We start from the raw sequence: 19,983 nt of genomic DNA, 5'->3' as shown, positions 1-19,983 counted from the left end.
ACTAGGGATGACCAATGAACCATCAACTTGATTAGAACGCTCCCATAGACATGCAAGGAGCTCAACTGTGCACTGCTTGCACAGACATTTCTAAATTGATCTCATTCTTTTATTTATCAATATTTTCTGTAAAAATTGGGAAAGTGAATGCCAATTATATTTTGTAACTATCTTGCAAATTACAGCAACACAACTTATTTCATTTTCCTATAAGTGCGAGTCAAAATTGGTCCATCGCCACAGTGCGTTTAATTGCCAGTGGCTGAGTTCAGCACTGCTCAAGAATGGCACAAAATATTCAGATTAATAATATCAGGTGAAAAATGTGGCCTACTGAGCTGTAATTTGGCAGAGTTGACAGTAATACCTCTATCATACCCTCTGTAAAAAGGAAAAAAATATGATCAAGTAGATCTCGAGTTACAAATTAAATCACCAGCTTCCCTTTGGAATTTCCATACTCCTTTCGAATCATGCTAAGAAGACACCTTTCTGAACATAAATGTGAAGTTTCGTGCTCATTCGATGTATTTTTCACCTGATTTCAACCCTAAACGTTTTCTTATATTTAGGCCTATACCATCTACAACTTGCTGCTGGCTATACCTTGTTTAGAACTTTCAAAAGAAATACCTGAATGTGTAACCATAACTGTTTCAAAATAGCCCATGAAAGTCATGCAGGTGACTCGAGGTCATGCATTGAATTGGTTTGAATGAAGAATACTACGGGAACCAGCACCTTTTGTTAGAGGTCACACATGAGCATGATGAGTGAAGTGCATACCTCTATTGTTGTGAATGAGTCAATGACCTTCAATGACACTTTAAGATTTTGTTTGCATACGGCCCATTTCACGGTTAGGCGCCACTTTTTGATTTTCAACGTATCTGGCCTGGTGTGTAAAAAATAATGGGGTTACAGAATTGACTGTTGGTGATTTTTCATTGTCTCTGTATAGCCTACCTCCACTAGCTTAATCGGCCTTTCTGCTTTTATCTTTCAGGGCGCTTAGGGGTCAGAAGTGGTCAAAACCACATTTTACTAGCAACCTAAAACAGACATTTATTTTCCAATGCTGCCACTTTTAACTATGTTGAGCCTACCAGCTGCTTTTGTTGTTTTTTATGTAATGAACAAGTTGCACTATACAGCCATACATGAACAAAGTAGTAGTTGTCAGTTAAACTAGCATGAGAACCATTTAAATTTCTGAATTGGATGTGACATTTTCCGTTCACATCTATGTACCTTATTCAATGTGGAATAGATCAACTAATACTTTACATGAATGGCAAACTAGTGTGTTTTAGTAAAGTTCAGAGTCTTGTTACTATTTGTTGAACAAATTACACTTGTTGCTCTTAATACGTAGATACAGCGATATTTTGAATTTTTGCCAACAAATTCCGTTCACAATTTTGTCACATCCGATTAATTTTCCAAATAGTATAATTTATTAACAAATAAGTGGCAGAATTTGTTCTCCTTGATTTTTAAAAATCTCCTGCTATGAGCTATCTAATGTAGGCCTGGCATTTTCGGGTAATTTTGTACCCGGGTACCCGCCGCAATTTTCGGGCGGGTAAACGGTACCGAATTGTAAAAAAAAAAAAAAAAAATTTTTTTTTTTTTTTAAGTTTTTATTTTTCGGTTTTGTAGTGTCTCTGGACCTAGACCTAAATGCCAGGATCATTCATGGTTGACCTAAAAAAAAATTAAAAAAAATAAATTTCAAGATATTTTGTTATTTTTATATGAAAATTGATAATTTGTATTCATGTCATAGTCTATTAATGATTTCAAAATGTATTGAATTTGAATGCATTTTGAAATCATTAATAGACTATGACATGAATACAAATTATCAATTTACAAAATAACAAATTATCTTGAATTTTTTTTTTTTTTTTTTAGGTCAACCATGAATGATCTAACATTTTATTTTTTCGGTTTTTTGTAGTGTCTCTGGACCTAGACCTAAATGCCAGGATCATTCATGGTTGACCTAAAAAAAAATTAAAAAAAAAAAAATTTCAAGATATTTTGTTATTTTTATATGAAAATTGATAATTTGTATTCATGTCATAGTCTATTAATGATTTCAAAATGTATTGAATTTGAATGCATTTTGAAATCATTAATAGACTATGACATGAATACAAATTATCAATTTACATATTAAAAATAACAAATTATCTTGAATTTTTTTTAATTTTTTTTTTAGGTCAACCATGAATGATCCTAGCATTTAGGTCTAGGTCCAGAGACACTACAAAACCGAAAAAATAAAAACTTAAAAAAAAAAAAAAAAAAAATTTTTTTTTTTTTTTTTTTTTTTTTGCAATTTCAGGTACCCGGGAGGGTATTTCCTACCTGGTAATGTAATCTCGGGCGGGTACCCGTTTACCCGACCGAAAATGCCAGCCTTAATCTAATGACACCATTTAATGAAAACTCCTTCATCAACTTAGCTTGCAGATGTCATTTCAAAGTTTCCGTTCACATGTGTCACATATGGTACCTGTCACATCCAAAATAGTTTCTTCAAAGAACTAAGACAGGTATGGGACTAGGATGCCAGTTTGAAGTTATTTCATTACAAGTTTGTGGGGGATCAAAAGGCACAATAAGTTTTTAATTCAGCATGCCTTCTTTAATTGTGACAGGAGATTCAAAAAGCTTCAATTTCCATTCACATGTCACATCCTCAAAATTAGTAGTTTTTAGGCCAAAATACTTAAACAACATGATATTTGACTTTCTAAATAGGTTTATTATTTCATACATGTCACATATGATTATTTCATGGCTTTGTTGTTGTCTTTTAGGGGACAGTTTTGTATACAATTTACAGAAGCGGATGTGACATTTTCAATTGTGAACGGAATATTTCAGTATTATAAACATTTTGCTTGGCAAAAATATAAAGGGTCAGGAAAAACATTTTAGCATTGCTCAATTCAATAGAATCTATCAAAATATATGTGTTAGAAGTGCTTTAAAGCTTATATTTTGACAAGCAAACTGTTTATAATAATGAAATATTCTGTTCACAATTAAAATGTCACATCCACCTCTATAAATTGTAAACAATGTTTTAAAATGAACACTAACACAGGTTAATATGTTTCAATATATCCCATTTAATTTACTGAGTGTGTGAAAACTCTTTGAATCATTATTTTCTAAAACATACTCTACTTTACAGTGTGTGGTTTCTAAAATAGGTTTATTATTTCATACATGTCACATATGATTATTTCATGGCTTTGTTGTTGTCTTTTAGGGGACAGTTTTGTATACAATTTACAGAAGCGGATGTGACATTTTCAATTGTGAACGGAATATTTCAGTATTATAAACATTTTGCTTGGCAAAAATATAAAGGGTCAGGAAAAACATTTTAGCATTGCTCAATTCAATAGAATCTATCAAAATATATGTGTTAGAAGTGCTTTAAAGCTTATATTTTGACAAGCAAACTGTTTATAATAATGAAATATTCTGTTCACAATTAAAATGTCACATCCACCTCTATAAATTGTAAACAATGTTTTAAAATGAACACTAACACAGGTTTATATGTTTCAATATATCCCATTTAATTTACTGAGTGTGGTTTCCGTTCACATTGACATCAGTCACATCCAAAATTGCACAAACATAAGAATCTTGAATTTGACCTGTGCTTTCAAACTGGCTGATATTATTTGTGAACATTACCCATATTATGACCATCAAAGCTGTGAAATATCAGAGTCATTCATTGATTATTAAAATTGTTGAGTAAACCTTTTCATGTCAATTTCCCTTTTTACCACAAAAATTACACGTAAGTGGCCATAAATTTGTCATTACACAACAAAATTTGCCCAAATTTGGTCAGAAGAGAGCCTATGACATACTTGTTTATTTTAAATATCTATTATATATGTATTGGACAGTAAAAGTATAAATATTCACTACTCAATATTTATCAAATTTGTTAAAAAATTACATAACATGAGATAATAAATTATAATTTTCTTCAAGAAGTAGAGAGATTTAAGCTGGCAAATGATATTTTTATGAAAATCTGGTCTTATGTGGAAAAGAAAACCCCAATTAAATGAAATTTAATCCATTTTGAAAATTTCAAGTTTTTTTCACCAAAAGTGGCGCCTAACCGTGAAATGGGCCATACACCTACTAATTGGTCATATTAAACCCAATAACATTGAAATTTTTGGTTGTGAACAAAAAGTTCACCTAGACTATAATTAAATTAGGAAATTCTTGGCCAAACTGGAACATGCGCGTTGCGTCCATGTAGTGTACTTAGCGTGTACGCAGTGTAAGGCGCGTGTATACTTTCTTCTGTACCGCGCTATATTCGCGTGTGTTTATCGCGGAGCCACTAGCGTTCACAGTGTTCCAGTTTGGCCAAGAATTACTTCATTTGATTATAAGTGCAATTTTGATTTTGTGCCATATCAGCCATCTTGGATGATTTTTGGCAAATGTTCTCTAAATGCATGATTTCAATGCCTCGGTTTGAAAAAATACTTTATGCCATTGACTAGTAAAGTGCCATTTCATAAGAAACCCCTTTGATACTTTCACAATATGCTTGTTTCATGTTTGCATATGGTCATGTTTTTTGAGGTGGGACCCAATTGTGTCACATCTTGCAATTTGTCAAAAATCAACTCCTATTTTGTATTTCTGATTATATTTCAAAAAGTGTTCACCCAAACTAGTAAAAGTATACATTTTTAGAAAGCATATATTGTCATGATTGCAAATCTGTAAAGTTTGAGTGGATATACAGGGTGTACCAAAAAATATACAGGGTGATTCCATTGAAAAATACCGAAAAAATTTACTTTCTTTACCACTCCAATATTTCTACATAGTATATTAAATTGGAAAATGAACTTGATATTTGGAATGTACACCGTTATTTCTTTCATTAAATATATAGTTTGCACTATATTTGTTAAACCCATTGTGTTATACCGGGTGTGAAAAAAGTTGTAAATTAAATGTTTTAATTTATGTAAAATTTCCCAAAGTGCCATTAAATTTGGAAAATATATTCAAAATAGTTTACAGAATTGCTATAATATCAAATTTAAATATCCAATTCCTAATAGGGTGTTCCAAAAATCAATACAGTGAATAATTAGTAACAAAGGTACATGTACATGTAGGCACATACATTATGCACAATACATGTATCAATAAACTATTTAACAATAAACCAGAGATCAATATATCATCAGATTAAATCCTTTGACTAATAATCTCCTGTGAGAAGATTTATTTTATATTTCAAAGATAAAACAATATTGAAATTTATTTCATATGCATGCATGCAAAATTAAAGCCCATTGTATTGCATGACCCACATTCCACTGCATTAATTAAAAGCTTGTTAAATCCTTAATTACTAAGTTTATTAAGATTAACAAGGCAATTATTGTTATAGAAAGTTAAAAAATAAGATTAACATTATGCAAATGCATTTTAACTTATACTAGGCAACAAAGTGCATACATTTTATTAATGAACATCAACTTCCCATTGGAATTACACAGAGCTCCTCCGCTTCCGGCTCCTCCACTTCCGGCACCACCCCTGACTAATTAACCTAATTAAGCTGTTGTAATTAATTAATACATTTGTTTAATTGTATTTGTTATTAATTCATTAGATTAATAATTTATCTTCAAAATAAGACCAAAACCATTTGTTCATGATGAATTTTGGCAAAAATATAGGAATAAGTAGACAAAATGATTTAGCAAAATGTGACAGCACCACCTTTTTTAGGGTCCCAGTATAAAAAACATGACCATATATGTTAAAATAAAGAAATATATAAAGGTAAATATATGTTTATGCCAATTTTGCTCCCAATTGCTATTTTTGGACCATGTCATTTTATTTCGTTCCAATGACCGGTCAGAATGGGAAACTTTAAAAATTCATAATTCGAAAAGTTTTTGACCGATTTTGACCATTTAACCACCAAAATACTTCTGTTGATGAGTTCTATCCAGAAAACAATCTTTTGTAGCAATAGGGACAACATGAAATTTTGATGGTTATCCCTGTACTATAACTGGCACTTTTAAAGTAATTTTTTAACACAAAAATATACTTGCATTAGTCGACTTTTGGTTTTCAATAGTCGTAGTCGCGACTATCAGTAATAGTCGCGACTAACGACTATTGGCGACTTAGTCGCCCAACTCTATTATATATAGCTCGGGTGGTCTAAAAAAAAAGAAAAGATTGCCTTTTTTTTTACATAATTTCCTCATTTCATGATTTATCGAAGCATTGCCCTCCTTCCAATTCATTAAACCTTGACTTCAAAGTCAGTGTTTGGCAACTGTTTAACCTTGATGCAAAAGTAAACCTTGATGCAAAAGTAATAATTTAGTCCCTATAGCGAGGGCGGTCTCTGGTCTAAAAAAGATCGCCGACATTGCACATTGTAGCGTACAATGTAGGTAGCCGTAGCGTCCTTGCATGCTTGGCTACGCTTTGTACTTTCGCAGATATCTGAAGTTACTCATAGGAAAACAAATCAGCAAAACGTGGATTATAATAAAAAGCTAATGCACTTACTACTTTCACAATATTGAAAGTGTGAAAACGTCTACATTCTGTAAATTTGGTGAAATTAGGACTGGCGAATGCCTTCCGAATTTTTCGACCCTGTCGCCATTCCAATTCCCCGGATGCAATAACACCGCAATGTTTGATGGGAAGGGTCAACTAAGGTCAGCAAAACTTTGTTGATTGATGAAAGCGAATACAGGACACTTCGCCCACAATGCACTTCGCCTACACGCCATTTCGCCTACGTGCCATCTCGCCCCCTAATTAGCTATTGCGGCAATGCAACGCAATGGCATTGTGGATGTGATCGATGCGCACAGGATGTGTGTGTATTCAGATCGTACTGATCAATGATGTATTCATTAAATCGCCCCCATTGAATGGACGAGAATATAGTGACCACGTCCTGTTGTAGTCTTGAGTCTGTGGTGATTTGAAGTTGAGAAGTATTTCCCCTCACCTAATTTAGCTATAGCGGCAATTAGAATAGTAGCTCAGTATTGCGTTTCCGAAATAAGGAAAGTATAGTGTATCAAAATTTAATAGGCCTACGTTTCCTACGGTACCGTTTTTTAAATAGTCTTTTGGACTTTTGCATGTTTTCTTTATTGGGTAATTTGTAATATTCTTCTTTTATATTTCGTAATGTTTTTTTAGTGTTTGGCTTTGTTGTTGTTCTTGGTTCTTGCTATAATTTGTTATGTTGTTTAATGTTTATTTGTTTTTCTTCGTTTGGATTTATTAGAGCTTTGTCTGAGTGGGTTTTTGGTTATATATTTTCAATTTAGTTTTTTCATTTAATTAGCGTACATTGTGTATTGTTGTTTATGCTTTTCTTTGTTTGGTGAATAATTTCTTTGTTTGGGATGGCTTTTTGCTTGTTTTTGTTACGTTTCTAGTTATATTTTGGCTTGTTTTGGTTTGGTTATCCTCTTCTTTATTTTGTAATGTTTTGTAGCCTACTATATACTAATTTGATACGATCGTATTGTTTTTTGTATTTTATGCGTTTTTGTTTGTTTTATTTTGTCTGTATATCAATTAATGTTATGTCTGTCTGTATTTTGTACTGTTTCCTTTTGATTTTGTTTATTTGGTATTGTTTTCTGACATGTTTGGGGTTGGGCTTTTTTTTTGTACTATTTTTGTTTTTCCATTTTTATGTTTTTCTTTAATTTTTTTTTGCGTATGCTTTTCTTTGGTCTTGCTTTCTTTTAGATTTAGGCCTTTTTGTTCTATTTTTATGTTTGTTTTTGTACTTTTTGTTATGTGTTATGTTTATTGTTTTGTTATGTGGTTCTACTTATTTATACTAAAAAAAATATTTTTAGTCCGCACAATTTTGTTTTACTTTTATTCGGCTCTTTTATTTGGTCTGATTTTATGTTTTACTGCATGTGTTCTTTTAACTTCTTATTATTATATTGCCACTTTTGAATGGATTTCCGTGGTTCCTGGTGGGTTGTTGTTGGCATCTGACTGAGTCTGACTCGCGGTAGGCCCTATCTGATCGGTATGGTTTGGGTCCAAGTTGGTCTTTTATTATTTTCCTTTAGCTCCCGCCCGATAATAATATGATCGGCGAGCTAATACACAGATTGTAGGCGCTGGAATGAAATAGCAATTTTCTTCGTTTTACCTCATTTTTTTGGCTCGAAATTAAAAGGGGATAATGCGATCAGCACGAGCTAATATATAAGAGCTATCAGTGACTACTCATTTAAATAGGAAGCTATTTTTTATGCAAATCACACATTATTAAAGGACCACTTCGTATGAAATGGGAATGTTTTGTGTAAGAAAATAATGTAACAACAAAGAAAATTAGTAATTACATATAAAATATAACATATTATTGTCTTTCTCGTGTGCCCACGGACAAACAAAGTATAAAACGAATTTTAAAATATGCATAATATTTTACTAGTCATATATTATAATGTTAGAGATGCTTTTGTATTTGTGTTGTGTATGCTGTTTTTTATTCTTTTTATCTTTTTTTACTCAAGTTATTTGTCTTTTGTCCTGTTTAATATAAATGCAAAATCCCGTCGTACGGGACTCAAACTCGGTGGGTGGGAGTAGTTCTGTCCTGGCAAGAAGATGTTTATGTTCGTTAAGTCGTCCGACCCAGGGGCTCCCTCCCAGGGGTCATTTGAGGTCAAATGACTAAAAACTGTCATATGGGCATGAAACTAGGTCCTACAGGGCTCAAACTCGGTGGGTGGGTGTAGTTCTGTCCTGGCAAGAAGATGTCTATGTTCGTTAAGTCATCCGACCACGGGGTCCCCTCCCAGGGGTCATCTAAGGTCAAATTACTAAAAAGTGTCGTATGGGCATGAAACTTGGTAGCTACAGTCAACATTTAAAGCAGCATTTTTTGAAGGTCATTTTGGGGTCATCCAAGGTCACCACGGGTCATCTGAGGTCAAATTAGTAAAAGCTCATATATGGGCATGAAACTTGGTAGGTACAGTCAACATTTAGAGTTATAAGTTTAGGTCATTTTGGGGTCATCCAATGTCACCCTGGGGTCATCTGAGGTCAAATTAGTAAAAATTGTCATATGGGCATGTCACCATCAGCCTGGTAATCGCGCCCAGCCGAGAACCGCCAAATATGGGTAACCGCCTAGTCTATTTTAAAACTGATGCATCAATGACTATGTTCATCATGTCATATAGAGGCCTTGCATGCGACGTATCATCCCGTAAATATGGCGGACTACTCAAATGCATTCAACAAAAGCATGATTGCAATCTACCGTGACAGTTCGTCTCACACACATAATCCTGCACTACGATCAAATAGGTTGATGACAACATTTGATTGAATGGACTGCACTCCGCCATAACTACGGTGAAGGACACCGGTTGAAAACCTTTGTTTGGAGCCAATCAATAATTTCATGCAGGGCCTCTATTGTATCATTCTCACATAGATATAGAAATACTAAATTCGTTCACTATCTATATTTTTACTTCTAGTAGAGCTCCAATCTAAGGCATAGGGCCTGCACTTTGGCTCGACATTTGAAAGGGGCGTGAATTCATTTTTGGATACGCCCCTATTATAATTAGGTATATACTCGCACACATTCCCTATATGTATATACATGTACCACATGTAGTAAATCTGTCTGCTTTGTCTGCATTGTGCCGTTCTTAAGCAAATAGTTAAACACGATTTCATCAAACATTATAACAATAGCTCTTTTACAGTGTGCAATCATCCCGGGCAATAATTGGGCAATAATAGAGGATGTGCGTGAAATTATTGATTGGCTCCATACAAAGGATTTGAACCGGTGTCCTTCACCGTAATCATGGCGCAATGCAGTGCATTCAATCAAACGTTGTCGTCAACCTATTTGATCGTATAGTGCATTTGTTATGTGTGTGAGACGAGCTGTCGCGGTAGATTGCAATAGCTTGTAATCATGGTTTTGTTGAATGAATTTGAGTACTCCGCCATATTTACAGTATGAGCGTGTTTATAGTGAGCCAGATTATGCGGTATTTAGCTGGACTGCCACGCAGTCTATATTTGTTTATGTTTTACTAACCATTGCAAATCTAGACTACGCGGTAGTTTAGCTAAATAACGGAAAGATTGTCTCACTATAAACATGCTCTATGATACGTCATAATCTAGGTGATTATTTGCATTGGATGTCTTGAATACGCTGGCGAAGTTGTGTAATAATCGGATTAATGCTATAACAGTAGGTGAATACAAGTTTTGAATATATCGCGTTGCAAAGCCCCATTCAGTGATCCCAGCGAAAGTGGGAAAAAAAATCAAATTGTTACTTTCATAAATTTTTTAATGAAAAAATTGGCAAAAACCCAAGAAAACGGCAGTATCGACGAAGTTGATGCCCCATTCAAATACATGTAGCTAATTTATATATACTGTCAGTATATAAATTACAGATTCACGTAAATGCATTATTTTTGTCTTAAATAGGCCTACTCGGCTTTCGGCTGAACCACTAGCAGAAGATACCAAATTGATGTTTTATGACCTTTGAAATTCTTTTGTTGCGAGTGACATGGTCAGTTCAATACACGCCGAGTGTCCTTGACAGGTTTGACTCTGCTTCAGTGGTCATGAAAGAATTCAAAAGATAACCTCTGCCCCAACAATCCCAAGCAATTGTCTGAAACTGCTCTTCGGATGATGTATCATAAGAACTCAGTCGTCAAATGATGATAGTCATAATGACCAAAAGATTATTACTGACTATATCATTGAAGACTGAGTTCCGCAGTCTAGTACAAAATCTGAATTTTGATGATTTTTACGATCGTCCGGATGAAAAAACCACTGAATGGGCCATTAGTACCCTCCTCTCCTTACCCTGGCAATATGAATAAAAGAAAAATAAAGAAAAAATTAAATAAAACAAGAAAAAAAAGTCAAAGAAAAGAAACAATAAAAGAAAAACAAATATGAAAAGTTCGAATAATACTTGGTTTATAAAATTAATGTGACCGTGATAAGGCTCGAACTCACCACCTTCCGATTTAAAGTTCGAAGCGCTCGTGTACCAAATTCTGATGCCTTTCCAAGTGAGCTAGATGCTCCTGAGATACGAAATAAAAATAAAATAATACACTGTATACCTGCTTGTGTCGGTAATTGATTTGCTCTAATTCCATAATGGTACAGTGCAACAGAGCAAAAATGCCCAAAATTTAAAAGCTATATAATTTAAAAATACTAATACAAGGGAATTTCAACATAAGAATCCAAACAATTAAGTACCAACATGCACAGCTTTGTCCTTATATCACATTTGGGTTTTAACAAAATGTTATCAAACCTCTACTGTGATTGGCAGCTGCAAAAGGCATCTCTTTGATAGCTGATAATGGCCATCCATTCAGCAAGTGGCTACTAACTGACCTTGACAGGCTTGAATGAGCACTGTCATCTGCTACAAAACCATCACACTCTAGGACCTGGTCACTCCATAATGCTACAGAGAGCACAGTACTTTGACAATGGAGTGAAATTATTGATTAGGTGCGGATTTTAAAAGTACAGCTTCTATGCGTGTATAGCAAACAATTGGAATAGAATGTTTGGAATCATGTAACTAAAATACTAAATGCATTCTGCAAAATGTGCTCTGACCAATATATAAAGCATTTCATTAGCTTTAATTTGACATATTGTTTGACATGTTTGGAATTATGGTAAATCATTAAATAACATATTTATTAATTAATCAATTAAGTCAATTAATTAAAAATTTAATGCAAATATGCATATTTTCTCTGACAGAATTGTAGGATTTGACAAGAGCCATCTTTCTTGTAAATTTGATTCTTATAACATACCGGTATCGTATTGCGTCCCGTTATAGTTGCAGAAAAAATACGCGTGCAGGACACACATACGCACCACCCCCCCCCACACACACACACCCAGGGGATCGTACCGTTTTACAATCGTATAACATTCATTGGCGCTAGTAGTAAATTCCAATTGTCTTTGCTTTACCTCACTTGTTCGGCTCAAAAATTAAAGGGGGACATATCTGACAGTAAAAGCTTACATTTTATGGAAATTATGTTTAACTATTTGCTTAAACAGCACAAAACAGATAAAGCAGACAAATTTACTATGGGCCTATACGTATGCCAGGGACTGTGTTGAAGGGACTGGAAACGGCTTCCACCCATTGTCCCATGCGGGTTGTTGGTTTACAAATTATCCTCAGTTGAGCAAGCATGAATAATACGTTGATCGTAGTCCGAATAATCAGTCCCAGAACCAGTGGCGTAGCGTGGGTCATCTGATTGGGGGCACCGACCATGATTGGGAGGGGGGGGAGCGCACCGGGTCTGATTGGGGACACAAGCCATTTTTGGCAATTTTCCTATGGGATTTTTAAAATTTTGCAATCGATTGGGGGTGCGGGCGCGTGCCCCCCATGCCCCTATGACGCTACGTCAATGCCCAGAACAAAATATAAATTTCTGACATGATCGTGCTCTGGGGCTGAACTGTTTCCGTTTGAAATCTTGATGGCAAATATTGGACAAAAGAAGCACATGGTTCTACTTGACCTCCTGAAACTTCCGGGCATTCCGGGGAGGGGTCAATCAAGGTCACATGGGGTCAAATTTTCAGAGTGCTCCAACCAACGCACTGAATGGTCTATTGTTCTATTGTGTCCGATTTGAGCGCTGACATATTGGAAAATGTTGCCAATCAATATTCATGAGAGTGTATACATTCAACGTCCAATTTTCGAAATTGGGTGACTTGTGCTTGGCAGGTGTAAAATACATCTGACTGGGCGTTTTAAATACGTAACGCATACAGGTATTGACATCATCGAATGGCTGCCTATAGTGCTGTTAGTGTTAGGCCTATGTGTGTGTGTGGGGGGGGGCTGTGTTTAGTTTCTATAATAATTATTATAAGGCCTACATTTATTTGTCATTCCTTTCTTTTCCTTTCTCTGTACTTATTCTTTCCTTGATAAAGTATCACTCCCTCTTCTTATCTCCCTTCCCTTCTCCATCCCCTCTTACGTTTTGTCCCCTCTCATTCCTATCATTTTCCTTACCTTTCTATTCATTTACGTCTATTTATTTATTTCTCTTTTATTTCTTCCTCTTTCTCTCTTCCTCCAGTCCCCTCTCATTCTTCATATCCCCTCCTCCACCCTCATCCCCTACCAAGACCTCTCACAGAAGAACTGCCCCCTTCAGTACGCCACTGTTTATGACATTCTCAGTCCTTCTTAAAATAAAATAAAATGTATAGGCCTACGTAGCTATTACCATTATACAATATACAGACATGCAGACATGGCAGCTTTGATGTGTAATCATCAGCAAGCGCATTCAATTTATTTAAATGAAGCACCTAATGTCAGTGGGGTGACAACGAACTATACATCAGCGGCTAATGTGTGCCTTTTGTGATTACGGCTACTCAATCACACTCTTGTGTGTTATGCTAACAAAAGGTACTTTTCGTTAAAGTAAGCGCTTTCACGCGACTTTCATTTCATCACTTATTGACAGTAGCCTGCTAGGTAAAGCGTTAATACACTGTCGGGCCAGCTTACCGATTTAATGGCGGAAGCCCTTTGTCCCAAACAAAAGGTACCTTTCGATGAATAGCTTGTCAGATTTCAAATCGGCACAAGGTTTCAATGCGTTACGTAATCTATTTCATCTCCATCTTTATAATAGCTCCATGGCTCCAACTATGCCAAGTAATATTTCAAAATACAAAATACTCGTATGGTCATGAGGATTCCAAAAATGTATAGTTTGTTATGCGTCAGACCTTTCTACAGTACGACAGCAACTTTGTGACCTCTTTTGTTCGACAGAAAATTTATACGGGTTGGTGAACACGGGTTACGTAACACAATGTTGAAATTTTAGCCGGCAAACGCTTTTTATCAAAATAGCTCCAGAAATGGAAGACACGGGTCGTATATTGCTCCATTTATGTACCCTGACCACAGATAAGATATCAACCATTTGTGTAAAGCAACAAATAACGTGTAAAAGTTGAATTAAATGGGAAAAAGAAGCTTGAACATGTCCAAAGTAGCTCGGAAAATGAGAAAATTGCATGTCACGAACACAAAATGTTCATATCATCCAGCAAGAAAAAGCGCCGGAATCAAAAATGGGTGTCATGTTATAGAATAACTAAAGTTAGCTTGCCTGAAAATTTCATCACTTTAGGTTGGGGTAGGCCTATATTTCTAGTCGCATATTGAACATGTTGAAATGTTTATCTGTGTGCGTGACTACTGTCACGCCATATATTGTACGGGCGATGTTTTTCCTGCAAAGAAAACTTTCATTGTCAATTGTCCATTGTTGGTTATTTATCTTGAAAATAATACTCCCAACGTTCAAACAATTTTAAAAGTCAGCATAAAGGTTTGTGTTACATTATTTGGACAGTGTTAATTCATTCTAGAAATAGAATACACGAGTGAGCAACTGAGTGGGAATAACATTGCTATTATTGTCACCGAATTAATCATATCTCTGGTATGGCTTAGTGGTAAATACATGTATTTGGAAGTTCGATCTTGGTTCGAACCCCGCAAGCACCTCTCTTTGATTTTCGATTTGATTGTAACTCATATTTTTAAATCCTAGTTTTCATATTTTTATTAAAGCCATAATATACGATTTCGGGCAAATTTGAAGTTTTGTTATTCCAAAAATTATAACAATATTTATAATATTAGTAAATAACTGTCAGGAAGGTTTTCACGTTACATTTGAAGCAGAAGTAGCGAGATAAAAATGAAAAGAAAACACTTAATATCTTGACCGCTTAACTGTGGTGTTCTATGGGGGACTAGTCTTAATAAGTTAGTTGCTCTATCTGGACAACGAACTTGGCTGATTCCAATTAGGTGTAATCCGAGGTGTAAGTTGGACATTGTGTAAAAATTACAAATATGCCAAAATATTAGGTTTGAAATTCGTGCATCTCATGATTTAATATGTATGCATAAAAGCTCATAAAATATGTTGCCGATAGGGGAGGGGTCTAGTCCAATTAAAAAATCGTGAAAATCTGTGTTGACGTTCCTTTATTTGATAGGCCTATATATATATTCTTGAACTTTTAAAAATTACTTAAGTTTGACATGCTTTATTTGATTATTTCATAGCCTCATTTCAAATATATAGTTTTAGTTTTGGTTTTGGTTTTGGTCACGTGGTTTCCTATTTTCCTGCCTAACCACTTGAATCACAAGATATCGAACTCTTTGTTTCTACCTTTTGTTTAAAACTAAACATTTGTGACAGGTAGTTTCGGTTTTGGTTTCAGTTTCTTATAAGTGGTGTGACGAATAAAATTACAGGATTTTCGAGTTACCTGATCTAAGTATACAAAAGAAATGTTTAAATTTCGCAGTGCAATATTCACGAGCAGAGAAGTCGAACAAAACAGTCTACATTTGAAAGCATTGATTTAGTTTGAAAGCATTGGCTTGAGACTACGAAATAGCCTAAGCTGATTTCACTGTGAAAATATACTGAGACCATCGAAATATTTGCATTCGACATTACAAAAGGGGCCACTACTGTAATTGTATAGGTGCTATAAACAAAATCGATTCATGTCCTTAATCCCATGTACCAGAATCGATGGAAGGCCATTATATGACCTCTAATAACCTAATGACTTTTACTGAAGCAATTTTACTGCAAAAAGTAGAAGATAGAGGGAGAAGAGATTGGGGTGTGTGTGTGTGTGGGGGGGGGGTGGAGGGCAATGGGGATATGGGCCGGTAGAGAGAGAAACATATGAGAGAGAGCATTGGAAGTGAAAGAGAAGTGGGAGTAGAGCTCGCGATGAAGATATCGAATGTAGGGGAGGAGGAGGGGAAAGGGGTAATTTAGGAAAGAGGTGGTTATATAAGGAGGGAGCCCCCTCTTAAAGAGGTATGGGTTGTGCTTCCCGGGGATAATAAACTAATTCATAATCAAATCATCTCCATGCATCGTTTATGTTTCATACAAACAAACAAATTCCCCCACCCCACCCCATCCTTCAGTATACTCGCATGTATATGATTTCTAGGCCTAGAACTCGTGAGTGTAATATGCCACCTGCCTTCGACAGAGAGCATCAACTATCGTCCGCGGGATAGATTTCCGATATCAATCATGATAATAATTATGTTAGCACAATAGGCTATTGTATACTTCTGGTTATATACCCTATACTGTGTCCTCCCAGCATAATAGTGTTATGATTGCAGATCAGATCAGCTCTACTTTTTAATCCCTTGATTTTTGTTTCTGAACAAAAGAGAAACCAAAACTATATATTTGAAATGAGGGATATTGAAAGCTACTGAACTTAAATGCATTTTTTGTAAAAAAGATATGAACTCGAATGTAGGATTAGGCTTAAACATGCGTTTCTGTGGCATCCACATCTCTCATACCACATTATTAAAATATTATTTTGTAATATTAATATTGGTATCTCAATTGTAAATTATTTGGCTTTGCATTGTTACTAATTTATTACAAAATGTTTTTTCTATATCATGTTATTTATATGTATGGCATGTGTTGAGATGAAAATAAAACTGAACTGAACTGAACTGAAATAAATCATGGAAAAAAGTGGGCCTTCAAGCTGACATTCATTAGGCCTATATTATTAAAGACAAAAGGGAAGGAAAAAAGAAAAGAAAAACGAACTGAAAAAATCCACATAATCGATAAAATAACACGTGAATCGAACTCACAACCTTCAGCACTGCACACCTTCGCTCTGTCCACAAGCCATCGCAACTTGTTCGGGCAAAGGGTATTCTTTTGCTATCTTATTTCTCGTTCAACATGTTCAAGGATCTCACTCAACAACAATCTTTTCAAAACTGCTTGTACTTCAGTTAAATGAGATGATACTACCTTCTTTGACGACTACAATATTTTGTTACACAATAGAGTATTTTGCATTTATAAAATATATAACAATAGACGTTTTGAATTGCTATATTAATCAATATAACATGTATAATAGACAGCGCCGGCTGGGATCCATTTCGTGAAGCATCGTGACACTTGCAACGTGCGCTTACGACACGAGGACTCAAAGAACGCAACTTTTCAACCTACGACTAGGTTATTCCACCGCTCATTTTCGCTGAAATTTTAATACAAGCTGTGGTTAATTAATGTTTATCATAACAGAAAAGCATTAGACCGGCGTTTCCTCAAAGCTGTAGATATAACCATTTTTGTTATCGTGACATGCATTTTCTCTCATTTTTAGGCTACTTCGCGCACCAAAAGCATTCATTTTTTTCCACAATAATTCAACTTTTACACGTTATTCTTTGCCTTATACTCATGTTTCATATCTTATCTATGGGCTCAATATGGAAATGAAGGGAGAAACGACTCGTATATTCCATTTTTTTATGTTTTCTGAAAAACCGTATTTGCCACCTGATTTTCAACATTGCGTTACGTAACAGCAGAGGTCACGCCTGTAAAAATTACCGGAAGTGAGCTTAAGTTGCTGTCGTACTGAATAGGGTGCTTGCACGGAAGATCATAAGTTCAAATCATCCTCCAGATACGCTCCAGAAGACATATGCAAATGCATGGAGTACAATACCAATCACCTGTAAACTGGTATAGATCAAAGTAAATCGTTGTACTCCATGCATTAGCATATCTTATGGAGCTTGTCTGGAGGATGATTTGAACTAATGACCATTCGTGCAAGCACTCTATTTGACATAACTTTAGAAATATTTGAATAGGGCAACATGAGTAAATAATAAGAAAACAAACATCACGCCCTCGATGCAACTCGCATGTAATCGAAGGCCATAAAAGATAACCTGATAACAATAGCTTGACAATAGCTATCTATAATCCGTTTCGAGTCCCTTCATACACAGTCCCTGGTCCAATGCATATACTGTGTGTATTGTTCCCGGGTATAGTCAATGCAGTCAAGCAAACATGTATTACATTTTGAAAAGGCTATAGTGTATCACAGGCATGTATTGAATGGCCAGTCATGTCATGTCAGTCATCTATTGGTTTTTTGACCATCGTATCACAGTGATGGCCAATCACAGGCGAAGTAATCAAATAGCAGTGACTGTTGCCTTTGTTACCACATGTCAGTCATCTTGTGATTATTGGACCATGTAAACCTGCAAAAAACGAGCCAAAGTGCAGGCCCTATGGTTAAAGTTATGTTTTAGGTTAGGTTAGGATTTTTTTAAAGTACCCAGTACAGTGAACCTTATGGTACAAATGCGCGCGAAAATTTTAGCATAGGCCTATTGAAACTAAACTGGTGAAATATGGGACAAAAGTGGAATAAATTCGCGCAAAGCGCTAAAAATGGCATTCTGTGGCTATAAAATGGCCAAATATGAGGTTAATTTCGACACAAACCAATACACAGGCGTCAATATTGGGGGTGATTATATTGACCATCCCCTGGCAAAATATTGTGGCATTTACCCCCCCCGATCTACGCCTATGTAATTTAGAGCCCTGTGACTCCATCGGTCTCCCTCTCCTCTCTCCTCCCCCCTTCCTTTTTTCTTCCTCTCCTTGGCGGAAACTCTAATAGGCACAAAGGACCAATATGCGATACGTAATATATTTCCTCTTCTTTCTATATCTAACCTCCTTGGGCCTACATATTAGTACTGATATATCATACGCTGGCGAAATTACGTAATTAATCGGATTAATTAACATACTGAGCAATAGGTGAAAACAATTGTGACAAAAGGAGTTGTCCTTGTCAATTTGTAGACATGTACTTTTGATTATTTACATAGCTTCTTCTCCAATCACTGTGTAAAACATCCATCCAAAAATCTGATTGCTATTATTATATGGATGAATGGACATATCACAAAAGGATTGCTTATCTCAATAGGGCATGTACTTAAGCATTTTTTTAACTGACCGGTGTTATTGGGCGTTTTATCGGAGGTCACCGAGTAATGCCGAAGATCAAAATCGATTTTATGTATTGTGTATGTATCATAGGACGCTCGTATTAATTGTCTCTATGCGCTTGAGAATTCAACAATATAAATAATTTTAGCTCTATTATAATACACATTAATGTTTTAAGCAGATAAAATTCCAAAATATAATACGTTTTCTGCCTTTGCTTGTCACGTGGTAGGCCTATGTTGAAGTTGCGATTATATTTTTAAATAAGTTTCAGCTGAATAACAAGAAGACAAGTGGCCTAGTGGTCTAAGGCGCTAGGCTCATAGAGTACTAAGCGTTGCGCCGTGAGTTCGAACCCCGCCTCTGCCAAACTTTAAAAGAAGTAAATTAAAATTTGACTTTTTTAATTTCATATTTGGGAAATGTGACTGGGAGAATTTATGTATGGTGTGGAGTGGTGTGATAGGGCATGTACTTTAACTGGCCGGCGCGGTCCGGTGACTAAGTCTTTATTGGGCGTTTTATCGGCAGTCAACGAGTAATGTTTAAAAGTTTTGAACATCTCAAACTTTATTTTAAGTGAGTTTGCGCCGGTAAAATGAATGATTCGGTTAATTAAATAAAAATAGGCCTACACAAAACTCGCAAGCGCTTTTTTTGGCCATATTATATAAATTATTAGGCCATACTGACCATAATTAATTTAACACTAAAAAGTATGAACTTATATGAAGTAAGTAAACATAATTTGTAAAATAAAATAACACATATAATAGGGCCTAATTGATTCTTTTGTTCATGAAAACATACCTGTAAAAATAAAATACATAGGCCTAAGGATTTAACATAAAAATACATTTATACGGCCTAAATTTCGGACATATTAAAATTATTGTTCGTG

General features: G+C 35.2%; 1 protein-coding gene across 1 annotated transcript in view; it reads right to left on the bottom strand.

Moving 5' to 3' along the window:
* LOC140169181 (dynein axonemal assembly factor 8-like) overlaps nt 1–6,774 on the bottom strand; it is a 50,141-nt gene extending 43,367 nt beyond the window's left edge. Inside the window, 1 exon segment of the mRNA XM_072192438.1 lies at nt 6,622–6,774. The gene's annotated coding sequence lies outside the window, so the exon portion shown is untranslated.
* Between the last annotated feature and the right edge of the window lie 13,209 nt (nt 6,775–19,983).

The sequence above is a fragment of the Amphiura filiformis genome, chromosome 14 (genome assembly GCF_039555335.1).
Source record: "Amphiura filiformis chromosome 14, Afil_fr2py, whole genome shotgun sequence".
NCBI classification, from domain to species: Eukaryota; Metazoa; Echinodermata; class Ophiuroidea; order Amphilepidida; family Amphiuridae; genus Amphiura; species Amphiura filiformis.
This window is presented reverse-complemented; position numbering and strand designations above follow the sequence as displayed.